We start from the raw sequence: 24,508 nt of genomic DNA, 5'->3' as shown, positions 1-24,508 counted from the left end.
GTAATTTAGGGTATGCTTCCAAATCTGTTTCACTTTTAATCGTAGCATTGTTTGAACTTCTGAATGTATGCACCAAAAGATACAAGATTTAAATACCTTTGACATTTCCTTCATATATGGCAGCATTATCGATGCATTTAAGACTTTATTCGTAAGTAACTTCCTATATTCATCCATGGAAACAACTTTTCATATTCTTTATAATAGGCTTTACTGGAGTTGGATTTTACACCTACCAACGTTTGTTTAGATTTTACAGCAAGCGATTTAATGGACGACGTATTATCTTTTTCAACGGAAATCGTTTTATTTACAGACGATGATTTTATAAGCAAACGTCAAGTGACATTTCCATGGCGATCGTGAAATTTCGAACACCCAGCCCACTTAATTAAACATGTATTCGAGTATAACGTCAATATAATTTCATTGTATTTCCTATTTTTAAATTACGCTGCAGGTATAATAAAAAATACTATAAGATACACGTGTATAATTGGTCTTTAAAGCACTTGCAACGTTAATGGCACTCCGCTTTGCGTCGTGCCCTTAAACTCGTTGCGCGTGCTTTAAAGACGTGATTATACACTTGTATCTTAATATACTATTTTGAAACGATATAAACATGTTAAAAGCAATAATTATGGTTACTCTGCTTCATAAAAACAAGAGTAGAAAGAAGAATCTCAAGAAAATAATTCAATGAGCTAGGTGAAGGTAGTGAAATTGCGGAGGCGGCAGTATATCACACACACATGCTTGAGTTCAAAAAACAGTTTTATTGGCTACAGATGTTGTAAGCGTGGTAAACAGCCTTTTGAAAAATCAGACTGCGCGGTTTTTTATTAGACAGTTTAAGTAAATAGTAGTATACCACCACCCCCGCCACTTTTTGTGGTGCCAGGTCGGGAAGGAAATTCCCCTTGTGAAGTGACTATTATAACGAACAACCTTGTGTGTGTTGGTTTTTGGTTATGTGTATCTTAGCTAACGTCTCGTGTGGTTTGTGCCTAGGGTGAGGCGGATGAACACTGATTTTTCTTGTGCTTTATTTTGATTATCTCTGAGAACTGAATAATGATGAATTTTAATTCATTCGCCTTTTAATTATGTTTTGGTCAGAAAGATTTGAATTAAGAAATTGAATGACGATTCCTGTAACATTTCTTCTGAAATTTTTAGATTTTAATTTGTGGAAAATACATAATTTTTGAAATACTCTTCAGAGATTGCAAAAATTTTCCAGTTTAATTTTATAGCTCCATGGGAAAGATTAATTACAACCTTTCTGTATCTGAAATAAAATTTTGATGTTTTACTCTTCTGAACTTTAATTTTTAGAACATACTTGAAATATCACACGGATTTCGTACAAAAAATTTTGCGCGAATATGTAGAACTAAAGCAACGGGGAAGCGGAAGATGTAACTGAACAAGTGATGCGCGAAGAAAACAAGGGATTCGAGGTCGAGCTTTCGAATAGAAACGTGTCAATGTTAGTTGGGTGATATATATTTATTTAAAGCAGCAGGTCCTTTAAGTTGGAAGGATAAACTTGTGAAATTGAAATTAGCGTGATAATAGTTGTAGGTAATAGGCGAAATAAGTGAAATGTCGTTACAACAAATTACCGATAGTGAATCGACTTGAGTAAACAGTACTAAAAGATTAACCAAGACGAGTATCGGGAATAAATCGTACGAATTGCTGAAGCAAGAACGACAATATTAACAATTAAAAATGTCGGATGCATTTTACTTAGTAGGGACTAACAAATTGTTGATTTTCGGGATTACTTTTTTATATTTTTCCATAAAAAACAATAACATTTGAAAATGAACTTTACATACCAACTGTATATCCTATAGAAAATTCGATTGTACACAAATTCATTCCTCAGAGCAATAGTATAGTCAAATGCGAAAAAACGAAATCTTTTCTTTGTTTTTTGTTTATAACAATATGTTCCGGGAGTTTTAGGGACTATGACTATGATTTTGGGATTTAGCACATTTTTTTTACATACTACTTAGTTTCATTGAGTGAAGTGACAACATCTAGCTCAAACCGCAATTTGACTGGACCGGACTACTAGTACCTTTTAACATCAGGAATACCCTCGGGAATACCCGTGGATACGTTTACAGAAAAATTAATACAGACAGGGAGAGAAGAGCTAAACAGTTTTGTAGGAAGAATATTTCCAACTTAATATATCCTAGAGAATGGTTGATATCACGATAAACACTGAAAAAGATCATTCATTTAGTAAAAAATGTAAATAAATTCGAACAAAATCCTGTATTTTAAATTGCAAACGACATTTAATCCCAGTAAATAGCAAGCATACTAGGTTAGAAAAACAGAAATGTGAAAGGGTAACATCAATCAATCGTGCTTTGGGAAAATAGGCGACCTAATAAACTCGTCACGCTTTTACTTAGAAGTTCAAATTCCTCTTTTATGGGAAAGCGCATAGTCCATATTATATTGCAAACAAGCTTCCAGCTTAAACCGAACGAAAGTTGTCTATGTACATATTTTGCAATTTAAACGACAAGGTTAGCATAGGAATTTGTTTTTCCTTCACTTTGACGTAAAGGTAAAGCGACCTAATAAAAGTTGTAATGGGTCCAGAATACATAATACCTACAAACAACCCAAACTTGCTCGAACCCAACCAAAAATCGATTTCCGACAGATGTTTGATGAAACTTAAGTTACGTTACTCTGCTGATTGATTGCAAACAAACAAAACTTTGTGGAGGGATCTGTTTTCAATGTCCAGCGCAACAGAATCTGGACGGGGAAAGGAGGGTGGTGGATATATCGAAATAGGTTAACTTATAATGTAAAAGTTTGTTCATTTTACTAATAGCTATAATGAATGAATAAAAGGGTTTGTTTTGCAACTTCGCGTTAAAATCACCAACTCTAGGCATGAATTTTAATACTACAGGCTAATTTTTCTGAAACCAATGCGTGTTCGAAAGGCTCTTATTCTTAAATAACTTAAAAAAACTCAAAACGATTTTCGCTAAAAGCCGTTACGTACATAAGTACATAGGTTGTGCTCACATAAATTTTCAAATGAACCCATCATTTATCCATACAAGCGTTTTTGGTTTGGTTATGTTCAACCTCAAAAATTTCTCCACTAAATAATATATTGGAAATTGTATAGTTGTATTATATATAAATGCTCGTCGAGATATTCTAAAATATCAATTTTCCAAGAGTCGAGGCCTACAGATGTTACATGTCTAAACTACTTTAAGATCCATTAATTTAACTATAAAGCCAAGAATTATTAGTAGTCCAATCAAAATGTTGTAAGGGTACTGCAATTTGATAAATAGCAATTAATGCGAGTTTGTTATGCATAGTAGAATCAGAGAACCCTAAACTTTTAGTTTGTACCGAGAGTTAAGGATTAACGTCATGCGTTTCATATGCATGGAATCGTGATCTATTACGAGGAGAAACAGTCTTTTTCGGGACAGAGCAGCTCGTCTATAATATAACTATTATCATTGCATAACTAAAATAGCTATTATGCATAACATACATAAATTTGAACTCTACAATTAAATCCTCTCGTCCTTTTCAGAGTGCGATACTACTAGCGCCACATATGGAAAAATAGTCCAGGCTAAATAGCTCTAAAATAACTTATTTTAAAAAAAAATAGTTAACGGGCGAAACCGGGTTTTTCAGGCATTAGAAATTGGGAAAAAATAATTAAAACAGCAGAATTTTTCCGCGGGTAAAATCCCGAGGGCTGAAAAGGGTGGAAAGTGGTGTTTTGCAAATTGTGGCAAAACTATTAATTTTAGACGAAAATGTTAAATGTAAAAGTTATAGCCATGAGCAACTTTTGTATCTGCACTATTTTCACATAACCTCCAACTTTCCTAGAAAAACCGGAAAAACTGTTTTTATTCTTTTTTTTTGCGAAAAAAATGTCGTAGGGGTTTCAAATTTGGAGGAAACATAGCATGTTTTATGATAAAAAAGAAGATAATTTTTTGGACCTGTAAAGTTGAACCGTTTCCTAGATCTCACAATTTCTGAAAAAAACCACCTCTTTTTCAAGGGGATGGAAAATCTATTTTTTTTCATCGTACGGAGGTGCGCGGGGTAGCAAAATTTTCGTAACGACTTACATTTTAATAATCAAAAATAAAAAATATTATAATAAAATAGAAAAATTTTAAGAAAAGTGGCAAAAATGGGGGGAACAGTTTTAAGATATACCGTTTTTGACAGTAGGTAAATGGTTTTTTTTTGCAAATAAATTAACATATTGGATCCGCGCTAATAAAAAGTTTTTGAAATCTGTCTTCTCTCTCCTCTGTTGCTAAAATTATTTCTTTTGCTTCCTAGTGCCCCACTGCCTTAATTAAGCAACTGTATTATTTCTTTTTTCTGCATTTTACTGCAATAAAAGCAATTTGAAGTAAAATCGAATTCTTTTGCTTCCTGAACAATTTGTTTTTGTTCACTAACTCTTCTTCCTGCCTGTTTTACAGCTGATTGGATTAAGTTGGGCCTGTTGATCGTTAATTTACAGGAAATATAAATAAAATCCTGATAAAGTTTATTCCAGGATTTAATTCAAATCATTATTTTGCTTTCGCCGATAAAACTAACGTTCTTATTGCAGATTTTGCAAGTTTATCAACAAGCCCAACACAATTGCATCAGCATAAATCAGGCAGGAAGAAGAGTCAGTGAACAAAAAGAAATTGTTCAGGAATCAGGAAGCAAGATAATAATAAGATTTTATTTCGAATTGCTTTTATTGCGGTAAAAATGCAGAAAAAAGAAATAATAAAGATGTTTTAACTAAAACAATTGAACATAAGATAACAAAAGAGAATATTCAAGCAAACATTAAAGAGAAGCAAGAAAACAAATTTCTTTTTTAACATCCAACATGTTGATTTATCATGTCAAAAACCGTGTATATCTTAAAACTGTTTCTCCAGTTTTTGGCGATTCTCTCGAATTTTTGCTGTAGGAATAATAGTTTTTTATTTTTGTTTATTAAAATATAAGCCTTACCGAAAATTTTGCTACCTCGCGCACCTCTATACGATGAAAAAAAATAGATTTTTCATCCCCTTGAAAAAGAGGTGGTTTTTTTTTAAATCGTGAGATCTTGGAAACGGTTCAACTTTATGAGCCCAAAAATTAATAGCTTTGCCACAATTTGCAAAACACCACTTTCCACCCCTTTCAACCCCCGGGATTTCACCCGCGGAAAAATTCAGCTGGTTTAATTATTTTTTCAGATTTGAAAAGCGCTGCGGTGTTTGAATTTTTTTGGAAGGTGCTTTTAGCTTAGTTAAGTTAGACAGATGTTTCTACGTATTTACAATAATTAATGTTTGATAACAAAAGTGCGTTTAGTTATACAGGGTGTTCCTAAATATCATGTAAATACGGAAGGAGCTAATCCATTGGCTTATTTCATGTCTAAAAGTTCATATAAACATTAAACATACGTCCGCAAACGCTTCGTTGCCGATCTACAGGGTGTTATATAGTCCTACCACATACTTTACTATTTAAACCTATAATTTATGAACATATTCAAACACAAAATGCAATGCAAACTGTCAAAACGAAAAAAAACTAAAAAATCCAGGGCCTGAACCATCTTAAAAATTATACTTTCGTTTAGCTAACTACCGAAAATTGATTTTTATTTTTTTTTCTCAGTAATGACAAATACGAAAAAATTACAAGAGACCAAAACGTTTCTAAACAAATCAGGAAATTTAATTCTTGTTTCGCAGTCTATCAGTGGCACACCGAAGAAAAGTATAGGGGTAAAAAGCAGAACATGACCCCTGTAGATCTGTATGACAGTGCCTGTAATGACCACTGTAGATTCTCAGTACCACTGAATGACCAACGATGTAATCCTTTCAGCGTAACTTATATTTCAAATCTGAGCTAAATATTTCCATAATTGCAGGAGATATAAAGAAAAAATATAAAAATCTTGAAATTTTAACACCCTATAGATCGGTAACGAAGTGTCTGCGGCCCTATGTTTTCGTCATAACATAATCCAGAGAATTAGTCCCTTCCGTATTTACATCTGATGTAGGAACACCCTGTATAACTAGCACCTTTAGCAAAAATTTTTAACCATGCAGAAAAACATCCGGAAGTTCAATTTTACGTTTAATGGGTGCTGACTATTGAGTAAACAACTGAAAGTACCTACTTACGCAAAAATTTATCGAATAAGAAACTGATTTATACGAATCGACAACATTCCTGGTCGTTACCCGCTTATCCACTGGGAATTAATGTTTTTTTTTAAATTTATATGTAAAGTGGAGAGTGAAGAATTAATATGCATTTCCGAAGCGCTTTTTTTTAACTTTTCCATAATTCAACATGAAACCCCTTCACCAAACATAAACAATAAAGTTACCATGTTAAAGCAACAAGAGGATAAAACTAATTACAGATTTTTTGCGATGCTGCACGCCCAAATTTGCAATCTCAATTTCAAATTACAGCACTTTTCCAACACCGTCTGTAATCACTTTCACAATTTTCTAAGTAGTGAAACTAAATTTCAAGTGCCACTTCTGGTATTAGGGCTATCCACTACACTTTAAATGTTAATAGTCTAAGATTTATTCAGTCACTGCCATTTGGTAACCGTACTCAATTACGTAGCAGATTTTGAGCGTCGGAAATATTTACGAAAGAAACTTTCAAAACCTTTTATTAAGACAAATTTTCAATAACACGAAGAGACAATTTGTAATTATATGGGGGAATTAATTAACCGGGGTAAGAATCGGTTGTGTTTTCGAAACTATAATAATTAACGACAACATATTCTTCAAATTAATAAACACTTAACTTGTTGGAAATTGTGTGAAAGTGTTTGAGTAACGCAATTATTAGAAATAAATTAGAAAAGATCCTGTAATAGCTACTTACCAAAAAGTTCAAAAATAATAGGGAGTCATTTATTGGAAAGTGCAGTACGAGAAAGTATCTTGAAAATTGATTTTTAACTAAATAAAAGTTTAGGAAAACTTTGCGCGCAGTGGACGGTCAATGAAAAGTTGTCGAAGTAAGTTTCGTCCTTTCTGAAATTGTTTGGTTATTCGTTGCGACGCTCCGTGACGCCGCGATACTGACGGGTTACGCCGGCATGAAGGAGATTTATCACAAGAATGACGCGCACCGCAAGGCGCGCAAATGTAGCGCGAGTTTTTCTAACATTGCACGTTAAAATAATGATACTTTAATCTCATACTCTTGCTGTACAAGATCCTTAATCTCCGACGGCCTGATGAGCTCATAACTTTGAAAAAGTTTAGTCTTCCCAACAATTAACCATCATCCCTCACCTCACTACTTAATTGGAAGTTTTCGCGATGCCAATAAGTAGACTACCACGAAAATTTGTTGGAATATCCTCTTCTATATGCAAATGGCACCCTTTTTTTCGGATACTACTAAAATCCCCGATTTTCCAACTGAAATCAGTTGCAGAAACTTCCAGTAATCGAAAACAGGAGTTTACATTTCGCCCTAGTAAAAGTTTGGACGCAGTCTAATTTAGAAATCGCTTTCGCGTGAAATCAAATAAATTAAGATTTTGTATTTTGTTTTTTCAACATTTGTTTACACCCAATGCTCGTTTCGTTTTTGAGGTTAGTTCAAAAGCTATATGCAGACATAATTTAGACATTATTATGGAAAAACCTTAGCCTTAGATGATTAATGTTGTTATAAGTCTTTCCTTAATTGTGAATCTACTACAGTAAGATATATAGGTAGTATCATCTTATATTATAGCAAGTTATGCTGAAAATGAACTCAAATCCTCTTTGAGTTGAAACGTGTAATTGAGATTCAGTAAGTAAGCCCTGTGTGATCCTCATTTTTAGCGATTTTTGATTCTGAAAGAGGAGCTTATTGTTCCACTAACTGTCGGCTGTTTACAAATCGATCGACATTTCGACAACGGAATATCGTAGAACTTTCATTTTGAAAAAAAGGCGTTAATTAATTAGAGGAAAATAAGTAGGGATAATCTGGAGAGATTTTTGAAGGCGTTCGGGATACGGGAGCGTTAACCGTACTGTTCAAAAATATAGTTTTCTTCCGGTTCTGATTGAAAATGAGTAACCACGTCGGTTGCTGCGATAAAATTCGTTTTGAAATCGCTAGTTTTCTGGCATAATAAAACCAAGTCATAGAAATGTAAATTGCCAACTACATACTAAAATACAGTACAATTAAAAAATACCTATGTGAATTAATTAACCGTGTTTGTTTTGGAAGACTATCGTGCATTAAATAAAAGCTATCGTTTAGTAGTCGTATTTCCTTCGCACATATTCGATCAAGGACAACCCCAAATAAAAGTTTTAATGTTTCCGTTGGCACAAAGGTTTATCATTAATTTTCGGTATTAAGTGATATAGCGGCGACCAAACGTTCGTATTTAAAAATAAACATTAATAAAATATCGTTAACCCTCAACTGCACGCATCGACGGAGTTAAGACCGTCTACGAGTCAAATTTTGAAATGAGTAGGGGGAAACGCCTTTCGTTTGCTCTCAGGGAAGTAGAATACAATGTTAAATTAGTGTTAAGGGGTGGGATTGAAGCAAACAAAGTAAAAACATCGTTTTTTGAATCACTTGAAAAACAGTAGGAACATTAGTTAAAAAAATCGAAACAATCGAGCAAATGGAGCAACGTGAAAAAATATTGATGTGAAAATACGCGCGAAATGGAGGATTAAGATCAATTTTCGTAACCTGCATTTGGTGGGTAATTGCCATGGAAAATTGGATTTGTTTTCTTAAACATATCAATCTATAGGTAAATTGGATCCGTTTGGATTACATGAAATTTATCCTTTATGGACGGACCCATTGGAATTGGATTTGATAGAGAAAAGTTGGTTTGTGTAAAGTTCAATAAAGAGAATCTCCAATCTGACAAGTTATAGGGTTTTCGCTATAAAAAGCGTTGCACGTCATTGATTTAATGACGTCAACAATACACGGCATTGCCAAATATTTCTAAGGTATGCTGATATATTAATCTTTTATTTAGGAAACACTTTTAGGTTATGTCTTATGTTTCTACCATCCAGAGGAACTAGAAAATTCAGAGATCATTTTTTGGGCTCTCTGTGTGAAACCAACCTACTGTGCCTAAATAAAACCCCTTCCTACTGTGCCGCGACGGGTTCAAGGAAAGTGCAGTCTACTAAGTCTGTAGTACCTACTATTAGCATTTTGTTTATAACGTATCGCTGCCGTTGTGAGCAGAAAGATGAGGAATGTGGGCATTGCGGCATTATGTAAATGTTTCGGAAGTTATAAACCATTGCATTGCCCATCAGCAAATAAATATCAAGTTAATGCTTGCTTGAAATCTTGACTGGTTTACGTTATTTTACAAGAGCAGCATATGGCCAACTGTTGCTGTAGTGGAATTTGGGACTAGTAAGTTCAACCGAGACAAAAACACAAGAAATTTTATTGAACTACGAAAAATGATAATCAACATATGCTGATATGATCGTAAAAAGGTTTCAAAAAATTCCATTCTCTTATTGTGTAACCAATCTTGAATATCTGCTTTTCTCCACGAGTTGTTCGAATTTTGTGTCAATAAGGCATTGTGGTAAGATACGATAACACTTGGTTCTTCTAAATTTACTAATAATTGTTTTTCAAACCATTGTAAAAAGTTTTCCCGATTCATTTCCCCGTGGTAATCGCCAGTACTTTTAGATTTAAATACGAGATCTGCTCCAGAAATGAATCCATTCTCGCATGCAGCACAATGTATCTAAAATGTCACAAATGTAAATGGCATCAACAATTTAATAAAAGTCACCTTTTGCCATCAGTTTTGCTTTTTACACTTCTTTTATTCAATGACTGTGTGTCTGTAACTTTCCTCTTTCGGCAAACTTTCCTTGGTGGGGATATCAAAGCTTCGTTTTGTTTAACAGCTTGGGAAATTCTGCTGACTGTAGAAATGTTTAAATTTAATGCTGCCGCAACGCGCTGAAGGTAATCACATTTAGTAGAAGTAGTCCAGTAAGAATAGATCAAAAAATGGCAAATAGGGGAACTAAATCATGTATTACTCATTCCTTCGGAAATGTGTAGCAGAAGGTTCTCTGATCAACATATAATAAAGTCCCCTCGAGTACCGGGTGTGCTAGAGGGGTGAGGGGGGAGACCGTGGTTTTGATGGTCACATTTTATAGTTTTTTACTTACAATTCGAAAACGGTGTGTTCTAGAAAAAAATTCTTTTCATATAAGTACAAGCTCATTAAATTTGCTACAACTTTGATTCTATACACTTTCTTAAAAACCCACCGTTTTTAAGTTTTTGACCCACCAAAATTGAATATGTGGATTATACACAGCGATCCGCCAGCACCGGCCAATGTCGTAAGTTCCATCTTCTGCCGCTGAACTACTGGAACTGGATGCGGCCCGAGGTGTGGGTGTCGTAAGACGAGCATCAACTGCACTTCAGCTTGTGGATGTGAAAGTGCGTACTTTAACGGCCCACCGGTCCTCGAGGACGGCGATGAAGAAGACAACATCGACACATTCACTTTTTCGGACAGCGAAAATTAGTCTTAGGTACTGTTAATATCTGATGTTACAAATTGTATATAGCACGATCCACCTTCGAATTACTACCTCTCCTTTATGCAGTTACGATGAGGTTTCCTGGAGGGAAAAAAACAAAGGAAATCATGATGTAGCTACCTATTGGTCATATACTACATTGATATGTAATGTAATCCACATATATGAAAATATTCAACCTTGGATAGTCAGTAACATAAAAACGATGCGTTTTTTCATAATTATGTATCTACTCAAAGTTATAGCAAATTTAATAAGCTTTCATTCTTAAGTACAAACTTTTTTGCTATAGCGTACCTTTTCCACGGTGTAAGCAAAAAACTATAAAATGGGACCTTCAGAGCCACTCTGGCTCCCCTCCCCCCTTTAGCACAGCCGGTAGTCGGGGGGACTTTACTTTACGTTGATTAGGGAAACGTCCCTTACACAATTCCGAAGGAACTGGTAATACATGAATTACTTCCTCTATTTTTCCTATTCTGGGCTAAAGTAGTCCCCCATTATCTCGTTCCTGTTCAAAATATTGAATTAAAGAGGCAACGAGTTCCTTCGCTTTACCGTTCAAATGTTTCGGCATTGTGGCGAGTACGAATGCAAATAACGGTAGAATGTACACAAACAAACAGCAATTTTGTTCTGAAAAGAACACATTTTTTTGCACTAAGAGCGAAGAAGAATAATAACAACCACAAGAATAACCGAAAACTTTCACACGCAAAAACCGAACCAAAGTGTCAAATGTCAACAAATAACGAAATAACGTTTGACAACATTGTAAAAAAAATTCTGAAACTGCCAACTTATTCTCCTAAAAAGTAACTAAATAATAATGAATATAAATCCGCCAAATCTTGATTTAAATTGGCATGCCATTTTCTTCTGTTGATGACGTGTACCGCTATTTATAGCGAAAACCGTATATACAGTGTATTTTGTATAGTTAAATAAATTGCCGTGTACTGTTGTTAGGTTCTATATTGAATTAAAGATAGTTTAAAAGATCGTAGTCACGAAATTACTCTATTTAGGTTAAAATTCCTAGTAATGGTTGTAAATGGAGCATCTGTAGGGGAAATATAAATTGGATCTATTTCATGGCTGGTTTCTTGTCAATATATTCAAAGCTTTATAGTAATTTTGTATTTTATTTGGCCAGTAAGTTAGTAAACCAGGTTCTACGGTTGTTTTTCAGTAAGGGAGACGAGGAGAACCTGTCATTAACCCATCATCGTCAAGTTTAAATGAAGTGCTAGCCGTGGGTCTTTTAAATATTTTTCGCTACAAGGATTTCAAGTTCAATTCAGTAACTTCAATATTTTTATTCAAATAAGGTGACGCTCCAGTTAGCCCTGTACAAAACGGCAATATTTTCTTTACAAAGACATAATTTATGCAGCTAACGGTAGGTAGGTGAATTTAGTAAGTAATCTAGTTAGTTATGACTTCGCATCCGTAAGTATTTATATAAGTAGGGGACAATAGTAGGGGTAAATGATGAAATTTTAATAATGTTGTGTTACCTTTTAAGCGAATCAACGAAAAAATCTAAAATTTAGGATGGATTTAATTGCTTTCAAATATCAAAGACCATTCACTTTGAACGAGATTTTTCAATGACTGTACTCATACACCGTTTGCATATATCTCTTTCTGTAATCCAGCCAGGTTAAAATTTTTATGTGCGACCCACTGACGTAACTAAATGGGTCTTTGAAAGAAAAGATTAATTATGCGCCAAATACAGGGTGTTCTGCGTGGCTGAATTTAAATTTTACGCCCCATAAACAGAATTTTTCATCAACTGCGTTGAATACAAACTTTCGAAACTGCAATAACTTTAAGGTGTATTTACTTTGAATGTATTCAAAGGTATTGAGTTGTAATAATGAAGAAAGGAGAGAAATTGCAGCGCTTTCGAGAATATATTATCGTCATAATGTACCCCATTCGAAAGCAATTGCTTCCGGATCAATGAAATTTATTTACCACACACAAATTGTAAAAGTAAATATGTCCTCAATATCTTCCCAGATTTGTGCGAACGTAGGACAAATTTTTATTCACATTCTTTTTAACATTACATCGGTACTCCAGCTGTGGGACGCCGTGATTCAATATTACATACGTATCTGGTTGTAAGCAAATCTAGATGTGATTCTCAGAGCCGAATTTTAAACGTGACAGCCAACGCCTCTTGACGAAAGTATAAAAGAATTCAAATATTTGGTATTAGAAAACATGGCACAGAGTAGTCGGCACGCAGTTTTCTTATACGATCGAATCCAATATAATATTTGAATTATGTAGTGCGGTATGTTAATAACTGTTATTATTCTCTGTAGATTCAGTTTTATATTCAGGCAACGACTACCCTTTCGGTGAACAAAACGCGCAACTTTCTCATGCTAATTGCGAACCGCTTAGCTAAACTTGACACTTCGAAGTTGACCAGTTCGGAAACAAGATGAAACATTAAAAATGTTGCAAATAAAAGATCTTATTTTCGAAAGTTTTACGAGCAAGTTTTACGTAATTCAAAGACATCCACACTATCTTACGTTTTCAAACTTTACCTATTCTGGGTTTACCATGGCTAAACGCAAAATTAGGAACTCATTAAGCTCAATGCAAAGAATCTTTAAAGGCGATCAAGAATTTTTAGAAGTTTTCAGCAGTCTTCACTCCTAATGACTATTAAAAGCTCTTAATAAGGTTGCTTGAAGATTCTGGAATTAAACTGAAAGCTTTCAAAATCTCAATAATTGGCTTCAATGGGTGTCTTTTATAGTATTCGTGAATTTTAAGAGCCTTTAAGATCTTGCAAACCCCAATACCTCTTCAGAGCTTTTAGGTCTTTAAAAGCTTTTTAAGTTTTAGAGGTCTTTCTTTGTTGGTCTTTAAAATGGCATCTAAGAACCAAGTATCTCCGTGACCTGCACAGGTTTTTAGTAGCTGCACTGCGTTTCTATAAACGCCGATTAAACTACTATTGAAAAAAAACCTTCAATTTATGAGAGCTCCTGCCCAAACGAGTCCTAAAACAAACAATTGCGAAAGTGTCCCCCGAGTATATCCGCTCGGCATTAATGTTTAACTTGACTGTATAATCCCAGAATCGGATCCTGAATACAAATTAGTGCACTACAGGAGACTAAAATTTCTAACAATAATGGACAATAAAACAAAAACACGATCAAGAATCAAATAACGGATATTACACAATTACAGGTAGGTACGCTAACCGCTAAATTAATCACAATATTAATGAATTAGGAATAAATAAAATAAATTGTTACAAAGATGATCGTTTAAATGTTCCTTACAGAGGAATTATCCCAAATAATTATTAATAATAAATTTACACATGATCCACCCATTGATTTAGCTCTGTTTGTTATATGTTGTTCCTGAAGAGAAGTTGACTTTGCCCTTGTGTGCGCATTCCCCAACGTAATAGCCTCCGTCAGTTTCTTGAATAGAAACTGGTTTTTATGTCCTTAGTTAAGGTGGATGTCAATCGAAATGGAAAATTCCCCTGACTTACTATTAAACGAAATGACAGATAATTCAAATGGTACAGTGGTTCTTAAACAAGCAATGCAGTGACCGGCAATTAATAAGTTTTACGAAAAATAAACCCTTACATACACTTTAAAAGAATTTAAGAGACTCGGGTTAATAATGTTTGGAGATTTTAAGAGTCCATTAAGTCACGAAACCATGGTACGGTTTTCATCCTACTTTAAAGGCAAGGTACATACATAATTTTATGCACGGATGAAGATATTCTATTCCAGAAATTACAAAAAAAACGCACTGTTCTAGCTGCATGTGTCTCAAGTACCATCGAGTGTACCATCAAGTGTACCATCTACCGCCATTTACCACATTTTTTTTATGTAAACCTTATTTTTTATACTGAATTCGGAAAAAGGTCTTGTTCTGGGCCCTCAATAGGCTTGCACCCAATTACAGAGTTACCGGCATAAATCTTGTTAGAGATGCCTTTGCAGAAGGTCTTAAGTTGTTCTATACTACTCCGGTATTTACCTTACGAATTAGGAAATAAAACTGCAGGAAACCCTAATTCGGAGTAGCCAGTAGATTGCTCGAAACTGGTCTAAGGTAATTTCCATCTCTGCCACAGATGACAAATTCACCTCAACCCAGGTTCGAACACCCGACCTCCGGATTTATAGCCCAACGCTCTACCATTGAGCCACAAACCCGCTTATGTGATAATTACAGAATAATATATCTTTTTTAAGACAAAAATTGGCCTACTCCAAGATTTTTTTCAAAAGGTTACTAAAAGATGAATTGTGACAGTTCCAGACGCTCCACTCGCATTCTATTCCATGTGAATTATGTAAGAACACTACCTACTCTTACAGAGCAACTTAGAATGTCGCTATATGATATGAGCTTTGAATCGTAAATAAACGGACATCTTTAAAATACTTAATATTTTAATAAATTAATCAGCTATAATTAAATATAATTCTGTCAAACTTCAAAATTCTCCAATGAAAGCCAAAAGTAGTACTTACATTACATTTATACTTTATATGTATTAAATTAATAAAGCAAGTTAATGGTTGTGTACATATTTTATGAAGCCACAAATTGCTTCCATATGCTTCGATTCTGTACTAATGAAAGTATCATGCATCCCATTAAGCCCGTCGCTCAAAAGGCAGAGCCACTTTTAATCTACGGCGCCTTCTATCGATATACCTTAATTGTTTATTTTTCTTATGCACTTGTCTGCTTCGTATCGGCTACGTGAGCGCGAATAGTGTTCCCACAATCTAAATGTAATAGACTATTCTAGATTCAGTCGTTCAGCGGGGATTATTGGTATATAATTATATACCTGCTTGCAGTATTTTCACTACTCTCTACTACTCACTCAGAGAGTGTCTTTACGAAGCGATAGCGAACTTATCGCAAGACCGGAGATAAACTTTAAAAATAATACAATTACTTCTACCTGCCCCTAATCTTTCTCAAGCGTAATTCAACATTACAATTGTTTAAACAAAATTAAACATCTAACAATTCTTAAACATTTAGCAACATTGAGTCATTGAGGGGGTAAAGCTAGTTGACAACCAACACGTTTTCACTTCGTTGATTAGGCTTTAAATAAGTTGATTGATGATCGTAATTTTGTAAAGAAAAAGCAATATTTTCAAATGAGGCGCATTTTCATATGGCGGGTATGTGAACAAGCAAAACTGCAGGATTGTGTAGTAGCATAAATTTTGGAGTGGTGGCGTAATTGTACCATTTTTTCCAGGATGAAATTAGTCCTGCCGATCAACGGTGACCCCTACCGGGATATTATAAATGACTTTTTTTGCAGAAATTGGCAGATATCACGGTCGAGGAAATCTGGTTTCAGCAGGACTTGAACGGTGTCATTTTCCATACTCGGAATATCATAAAAAATCCATTTTTCTTGTGCTCATTACTCATAATGCTCATTCCAAAAATATCGAAACTTACTAAAATTTGACAAATTCATAAATCAAGTCCAACTAATGAAAAAGAAAACTATCGTCCGGTCGTGGTTTTGTCTGGGCCGGCAAAGACTTACAACAATCTTACATAAACTATAAAGGGTGGTGACTTGTGCGACAAAGCATAGGATTTCCAATGCCGAATCCGTAATATTCCAACTGAATACTTTTTACTCCTAATTTAGAGGAATTTTATGTATATATAAAAATTCATATTGTATCGTTAACGTGCTAATTTATCATGTAATATATCAAGGTTTGTATAATGTGCGGGGAGATTCATTCGAGGTCTGGCTCGCATCAGCTTTATTTTTAGAGTATAAGATAATTTGGGCGGTAAATTGTGAATAAGTGCGGTATATACTACTATGTGCAATGGTATGCGGTCACTATACCACTTACTTAGTTAGCTCAAATTACACAACATGGTTTTTTTAAACTTTCCTTCGAGACACAACAAGAAAATCCTAACATTGACTTAAAACTTGCGAAAGTCTGTTAATAATACTCCAAATAAACCGATCAGGACAAAAAAATAAACTATGTTCGGCGAAACGCACACTGTGATACGAATCTGACAGACTCTTCTCACAAACAAAAACCAGTGACTTTTAAAACATCACAACTGGCTCGAAGACAACAACCCTTACCTTTGTGGCTGCTCGGATAGTAAGTAGTAATATGTAAGTGTATTACACTTCCTTCATTCTTGATAAACACAAACTCGGAATTCCATGAGTATAAAAACTTCTTCACAACATTGAACTGCATTCTTTAACTAATATAAGAACGATTATGTTTTCTTTATTTAAAATTGCATAGCCGACTGGACTCCCGGTACCAAAAAATTAGCGGCACAGATAAATAAAATCTCTTTCAAAATAACCCGCGACAGCCCCGTCTACTCTTCATTCTTACTATTTAACCAAAAACCACCTCCTTTAATAAAATCAACATCGGTATTCCCGACGATACTCGAAATTCTATCTACGCGGCCAGAACTGATAACTACCTGCATCGCTTATCTCGCACGTGACATTGTTGAAAAACCAATTAATTCTTGTCCGATAACAACTTTTTATTAACATCTGATCGGATAAATCTTTAGACTCACGTAAAAATATCCATTAAACGTGCCAGTTTTAAATTTGATACAAACTAAATACAAGAATTTAAAGAAATAAATAATTACCGACTGAATTTACAATAAGAAACTAACATTAAAAGATAATTCAACAAAATTTTCCCATTCTGTGTCTATTTGAAATAAAGAATATTGTGCAGGTCTTATGAAATAACTTGAATTGTGTTACATACCTACACGTATTCTTACACTACAACGTAGCTTGCTTTCATCTTGGTCACTGGTTCAACCTAAAGAAACGACACCTCCGCCCCATGCAGGGGGTTATACGTTAACAAAACAAAAACCCTAAAAACATTACTTTGTGATCGGAAGTCCAACATACGACATGGCTAAGTTGAATTTGAAACGCCGACGACTGTAATAGTAGTGAAGCCATTTGAATCAAAAGCAGTTAAAGTCAGGCAAGTTAGTAATCGTTCGGTACATGTACAGATATCGTCCATTATACCACCGAACACGATAGAAAAGCATATAAGCCGTGGAAGAGAATATGACATTTTATGTTAAAGGATCATGTACTTTATGCTAATGCATTCGGTCCTTACCAATAAGTTCGCCTTTACTTGTCAATTTAACTTTTTACGGTGGTATGGAAATTCATATTTCATCGTTACGCTGCCCGTTTTCGTAGATCTTGTTGTTTATATCTTCATATACATAACACTTTAAAAAAATTGACCAAGCCCCAAGGGATGTTCTCGATGGGCCAGATTCGGTCGATCGTCACAAGCTTATCTCTCACTTTTATGCTCGCTTGAAATTACAAGCCACTTGGCCATTTTCTTGTATAGCAAACTTAATAACGGAACAGTTTGCGGATGTACACATCCGCAGTAATATAGTTGCCAATTTCTAAATTAAGTCGTACTCGACTTTTTATGGTGGTAGAGAATAGAGTCGGTATCAAAATGCGAATAAGTTATACGGCACACTACAACTCTATAGCGTGTATGACCCCATTTCTCAGAGTATAATTTCAAATACTTTCCTCATTTTCAGAAATCGCGTCTTTATTAAATTCATCACTTTATGAACACGTAACCAGTCGTGCAGGAAATTAGTTTCTACATCTAGTGTACACTAGAAGCGCATCAGATTATTTCGACTGCGCCAAAGGGAATGCAATCAGGTTTGCGTTGCGAGAACTCTAAAAAACAGCAACGTAACTGACTTTTTTGCGAGAAAAATCGTACTCCGCTTTAGTAAATTAGCATTGGTATTGGATCAATCTAGTTGAATATTTATCAACATTGGATACGGGAACTGTAAAGTTTAAGTGATATTCCAAAGTATCATAACTGTGATTTCTTTATGTGTTTGTTACTTACTCATAGAATATTGTTGTCTTTTACCGTTATATCAATGTACTTATTTTATTGGTTACCTACATTTGGTTTAATTTGACTTGTCCTATATCCAGAAATTGTGATCTATTGGATTAATAAACATTATTATTATTATCAGAACATAAAAGACGCGTTCTGAGTCAAGTCAATTAGTTTGATATTTATGTTTGTATTACGTCTTCCTCAGGTTTTCGGGCGGAAGACGAATTGAATTCGTGAAAAATTTGCGGTTGTCGTAACATTACACTTCTCGAGGCTTCTCACTTACTTTTTATTTATTATGTGACGGAGACTAACAATAGCCGAAAATGACAGTGATTTAAGTTTGCTAAATAAAGCTTTCGTCAGACGTATTTGAAAAGTTATGGAAGAAAAATGATATTCGCTAGTAAATAAAGTTTCTAGTCGTCGTTGGCAACTGTGGAAAAAATTGAGGAACTTTTGTCAGCTCCTTGCGACACAATACCTCTTTTTGTTTATTTAGGTTATTAATAGAATTCTGGCGAGAAAGTTATTTGGGATTTTACTGAAAATCTCATCTATAGCAATTCATTTCCGAGTCTGGTCAGGGATATGAAGGTTCGCAATCGATGACAGCAGTGAGAGCTTTTTATTGCCTGTTATATTACATCTATCTATTTTATAGACATTACGTATATTACCTACGCTTTTAATGGAATGAGACAAGGAAAGAGAATTTAGAATATTATACAATAGTGATGTTACGTCACTTACAAACGGTAATAGTAAAGTCTCTGTCTTCTCGATATCTACATCAAAGTTTACCTCGGTGTAGAATAAAAAGCTTGGAAACTAAGCTGATGATGCTTGGGAACTTCAGTTCTTTGACTTCAATAATATCACTCGAATCTCGATTTAGACCACACTGACTTTTATAGTATTGATTCTTTGATGGAGAACAAAACTCCCTTTAACAGGTACTGGGAAGATTCTTCGTAAACTTCACAATTAAAAAATACTGACTGTCTTCAAAAATCCTCGCTAACCACAAAACTGACTGTACGGATATGATTCAACATAAAAAAATCGATTCGCGTCTTCCACCAAAAAAGAACGACGATTAACGTCCGGTTCACTTATTAAAAACGGTTTCCCTTTCCATTTACTTCCTTCCTCCTTCCATTACAAAAATAACACTAATCAACTTTGCAGCGATAACTTTTACAAATACTAGGCAGATAATTCATAAGTGAATAAATCTAGTCGTGATTCAATTTACAATTACCCAAATAAAATAAACAGAACAATTATTTAAACAAAATCAAATATCAAATAATTAAATAATTTTGATACAACATAAACACTGCCCTCGATCTCAAATAAACAACTACATCCAACGTTAACAATAATTGAAATGCACATACAACGCGATCCATCATTATTGCCTGTGCCGAAACCAAATAAAACGTCCGCCAGACAACATTTCGACATCTTGAATATGCATCCATTATATGGGCACCTTATGCAAATAAATACCAGCAGGCCATTGAAATGGTCCAGAAAAAATTCATAAGACGTATGCAGTACCGACTTACATCAACATATCCCCTCTTTGACCACTATTCGGATCTTTTGCAAACATTTTGTATGAAAAGCTTGAGTGACCGCAGAAGAAATCATCTTTTAATTTTCTTTTATAAACTTTTAAATAATCAAGTGAGTTCATCACATTTGCTCTCACTAATTAATTTCAATGTTCCGGACCACAGAACTAGATGTAAATTCATATTATTTAAGATACCTCAATCTAAATCCATTTTATTAAATCACACAGCACCGATTACACGCATGATGACAACGTTTAATAGCTTTCATTCTTTGGAAATTTTCGATTTAACATGATCGCATTTTAAGAAACAGTTAATGATTATTTAGTTAGTTTTTTTTTGTTTTTTCGTTACCTTATACTCATCAATTATTTTTATTCATAATTCATATCACGGAATTTAAGAGTTATTTTAGTCCTCAAAACTGTCATTGGATACAATGTATCTGTTGTTTTGAGTATTCAATAAATAAATAAATAAATAAATTTCCACCCTGTATATAAAGGTGTTTCGAAGCTTTGAGCAGCATTAGCCGTTGAGATTTCGTAGACGTCGAACCCATGTCCGTTTGGGGCAGATTTCACAGTTGTTCATTTGGCCAGTTACCAGGAAGATTCTTTGAATTAGAGGCTGAAGAACGTCTTCTCCGCCTTCAGTAACAAGTTTTGCATGAGGATTTCATCACCATGAGGATAACATCACCATGAGGATAATTAAAAGTTCGGGTGGGCCACACACGTTCTATTTCGAGAGACACCACGCGAGAGTTGGTGGCGCAAAGAAGTTTCATCAAGTACGTCAGGCCATTGGGGCAGTGCTGGGTACTGCTCGCGAGTGTTCCGCTCGAAAAAGCGCTCCAAGCGGAAAAAGCGCTCGCTCGCACTTTTCGGAGCAGCCGCTTGGTGCTCGATACTCGAGCGTTTGCTTAAAGTGCTCGGCGCTCGAGCGCTTTTTTTTCTGCGCACGAACGGTTTTTCCGCTCATGAGCGTTTTTTTCCGCTCGTGAGCTCTTTTTCCGTTCGCGAGTGCTTTTTCCGCTCGCGAGCGGTTTTTTCCGCTCCCAAGCGCTTTTTCCGCTCCTGAGAGTTTTTTTTCGCTCGTTAGCGCTTTTAACTGCCCTCAGGCGCTGAAGGGTTAAGCGCCGCTCGCGAGCGTTTTTTTCCACTCCCGAGCGGTTTTTTCCGCTCCCGAGCGCCTTTTCCGCTCTTGATCGTTTTTTCCGCTCGTGATAAACCGCTCGAGCACTTGTAGGAGTGCTCGGAACTCGCAAGCGGTTTCGCTTTGAAAAACAACTCGATGCTCGCGAGCATTTTTGAGACAATTAGATCGCTCGAGCGGTTTTTTAGAACGCCCGACCCAGCTCTGATTGAGCGGCACGCCACTTTGTTTGGTTCGGGTAGAATGGTGGTCGAAAGGGTGTGACTTTTTGGAGAGTTAGTGGATGCTGTGATCGAGAGGGCCGCGTTTTCGGCGAATGTGAACCAAAACTTTTGGATTAGGTCGAGACGTGGTCGGAAGGCTCTACACTCATATTTAATCGTGCTGGAGAGCTGAGTTAGCTGTCGTATTTTTCTTAGCAAGGTCTCCTTCAAATTTGCTCGAACATGTTCCGCCATTTCGCAGTGTATACAAATAACACGTTCAATCGATTCTTTTGATAAACCGTTATTTTGTAATTTAACCCATTCTTGTTTTAAAGTGAAGAAAGCGTCTAGTTATTCCATACTGTTATGATAAAATCTAATAGGTCACGCGCCAGGAAACCAGTGTCCGAAATATCTCGTTACTTCTTTAGCTATACCTATTCGATATAGAATTGTGGTATTTGTTTTTTAGTATTGTTTTTTACTTGGTGGTAGCTTTGCCGTTTCAAAAATGTGGTTTTTAATTTGTATTTTTTCAAAAGAAATAATTTACACATATACCGCTTCATAGCGAACATGGACAAAAGTCTGTTTGGAATAAGAGCGATAACAAAGTGCATTTTCGAGATAAAAAGCTAGTGAGACCGAGTTGTAAAAGAGTAAAAACATATAAAGTTAACTTCTAAATTTCTAGTAATTCGTAGAGCAAGCAAATTAGGATTTGTGACAAATTGCGGATTACCTGCAATGTTATGTGTGCGAATAAACGAATTACAGTCATTTCTAGGGCGAAGAAAACATTTTTAGAGGCCTGATTCGTAGCAAGTTCTTTTTTATTATACCTGAATCACAATCTCCGTTTTAAACACTCAAATGCGTGCGAAAAAGGACCTTTAAAACACACGTGCTTTAAAGTTGCTAAGTAACGATACTTCAAGTATGACTTTTGAAACTGTCATCTGGATGAAATAAGAAATCCTCTTAGGTCGCTTTCTGTAAATGCAGAACATTTCTTTGGCTTTTGTACCTATCCTTTGGTTGAAGCTTTCACAAACGCGCGTAATTTAGGGTATGCTTCCAAATCTGTTCCACTTTTTAATCGCAGCATTGCTTTAAAGTTTTCAATGAATGCACCAAAATATAGAAGATTTAAATACCTTTGACATTTCCTTCATATATGCTAGCATTATCGATGCATTTAAGACTGTATTCGTAAGTAACTTCCTATTCATCCACGGAAACAACTTTTCATATTCTTTATAATAGGCTTTGCTGGAGTTGGATTTTACACCTACCAACGTTTGTTTAGATTTTACAACAATCGATTTAATGGACGGTGTATTATCTTTTTCAACGGAAATCGTTTTATTCACAAAGACGACGATTTTTATAAGCAAACGTCAAGTGACATTTCCATGGCAATCGTGAAATTACGAACACCCAGCCCACTTAATTAGACATGTATTCGAGTATAACGTCAATATGATTTCATTGTATTTCCTATTTTTAAATTATACTGCAGGTATAATAAAAAATACTATAAGATACACGTGTATAATTGGTCTTTAAAACACTTGCAACGTTAAAGGCACTCCGCTTTGCGTCGTGCCCTTAAACTCGTTGCGCGTGCTTTAAAGACTTGATTATACACTTGTATCTTAATATACTATTATTTACGAGTGTTAATAAAATACCCGAAGGAACATTTTCGAGTCGGAGAATCGCTTTTCAAATAAAACGGAATTTGCAAAAGTAAAACAAAAACACCAATAAACCACAATAATATGTTAAAACCCGTTTCGACAGCAAAGCTGTCATCATCAGCGAACGAGAAACGCGTTCGATATTTTAATATATCATTGTGGTTTACTGGTGTTTTTGTTTTACTTTTGCAAGTTCAGCCACAAGTAGTTCCAGTGCTTCCAGAAAGGGGATTATATGCCTTACATTTTTTGGGAACAAGATTGGACAGCCAAATCTGCGAAGTGGAAAAATATACAGTGATTGTCATAATTAGGTATCCATGCTTTTTAGTCGTTAAAAAAGAATAATAACTAATACAAAAACAGGCTCTCTAATGGTGATAAAAGTATATCATTTATTACAAATTTACGGAGCGAAACTTGCTTGCGTAAGAAATATAGAATCTCCTGAAAAAATAAGTTTGCAATTCGGTAGATAAACCAGGCTTGTATTGGTAATTGTATCCTCGAAAAGAAGCAGACAGAAAGGCGTTAAATCTAATTTATATTTACAGTGGGAGTTATCGATGTGATTTCAGATGTAGGTATTGTATCATGTATCCTATTTCGGATTTAGAATACTATTGAACGCTATTCTTATAAAATTACGTAAGTAGTTGAATTGATCGGCTATAGCCGAACTCGAAATGAATCATTCATAGCCCCGAAGATTTCGGTCTCGTTTGGGATGTGTCACAAAGACTAATAAAATTCGTACAATTGTGCTCATTTTTAGTAATGCAACAGACTGTTCTGCATATCTTTAATAGCTTAATCAATTAAATTTTTGATATTAATTATTCTAGTTTTAGCATCTTGCAACAGTATTTTGGAGGAAAAAATCTCGGCTTTCTCTTAAAATAAAAATTATTTTTTAAATCCTCATTCATTTTGAACAAATTTGATCTCATTTTTCTTTGTCCGGCGCCGACGCATAGTTGTCGCTTATTTTTAGGAAATTGATCCTGAAGTAAAACAATTTTTATTTTTTTAAGCGAAAACCATGCGTTTAAGTAAAACCAGAAGATCAAATTTGCTCAAAAATGAATGAGGATTTAAAAAATATTTTTTTATTTTAAGAGAAAGCAGTGGTGTAGTATTTTTTTCTCCAAACATATTCAATACAAAAGCTTT

At 34.9% G+C, this 24,508-nt stretch overlaps 1 protein-coding gene across 2 annotated transcripts in view; it reads right to left on the bottom strand.

Annotated features, from left to right (window-relative positions):
• LOC116169874 (gamma-aminobutyric acid receptor alpha-like) overlaps nucleotides 1-7,146 on the bottom strand; it is a 69,817-nt gene extending 62,671 nt beyond the window's left edge. For both annotated transcript variants that reach the window (XM_031486057.1, XM_031486058.1), the window contains exon 1: nucleotides 6,976-7,146. The gene's annotated coding sequence lies outside the window, so the exon portion shown is untranslated. The remainder of the gene's footprint in view (nucleotides 1-6,975) is intronic.
• Nucleotides 7,147-24,508: the final 17,362 nt, after the last annotated feature.

This window comes from Photinus pyralis, unplaced genomic scaffold, assembly GCF_008802855.1.
Source record: "Photinus pyralis isolate 1611_PpyrPB1 unplaced genomic scaffold, Ppyr1.3 Ppyr1.4_LG4, whole genome shotgun sequence".
Taxonomy (NCBI): Eukaryota; Metazoa; Arthropoda; class Insecta; order Coleoptera; family Lampyridae; genus Photinus; species Photinus pyralis.
The sequence above is the reverse complement of the archived record's forward strand: the minus strand, read 5'-3'. Positions and strand labels throughout refer to the sequence as shown.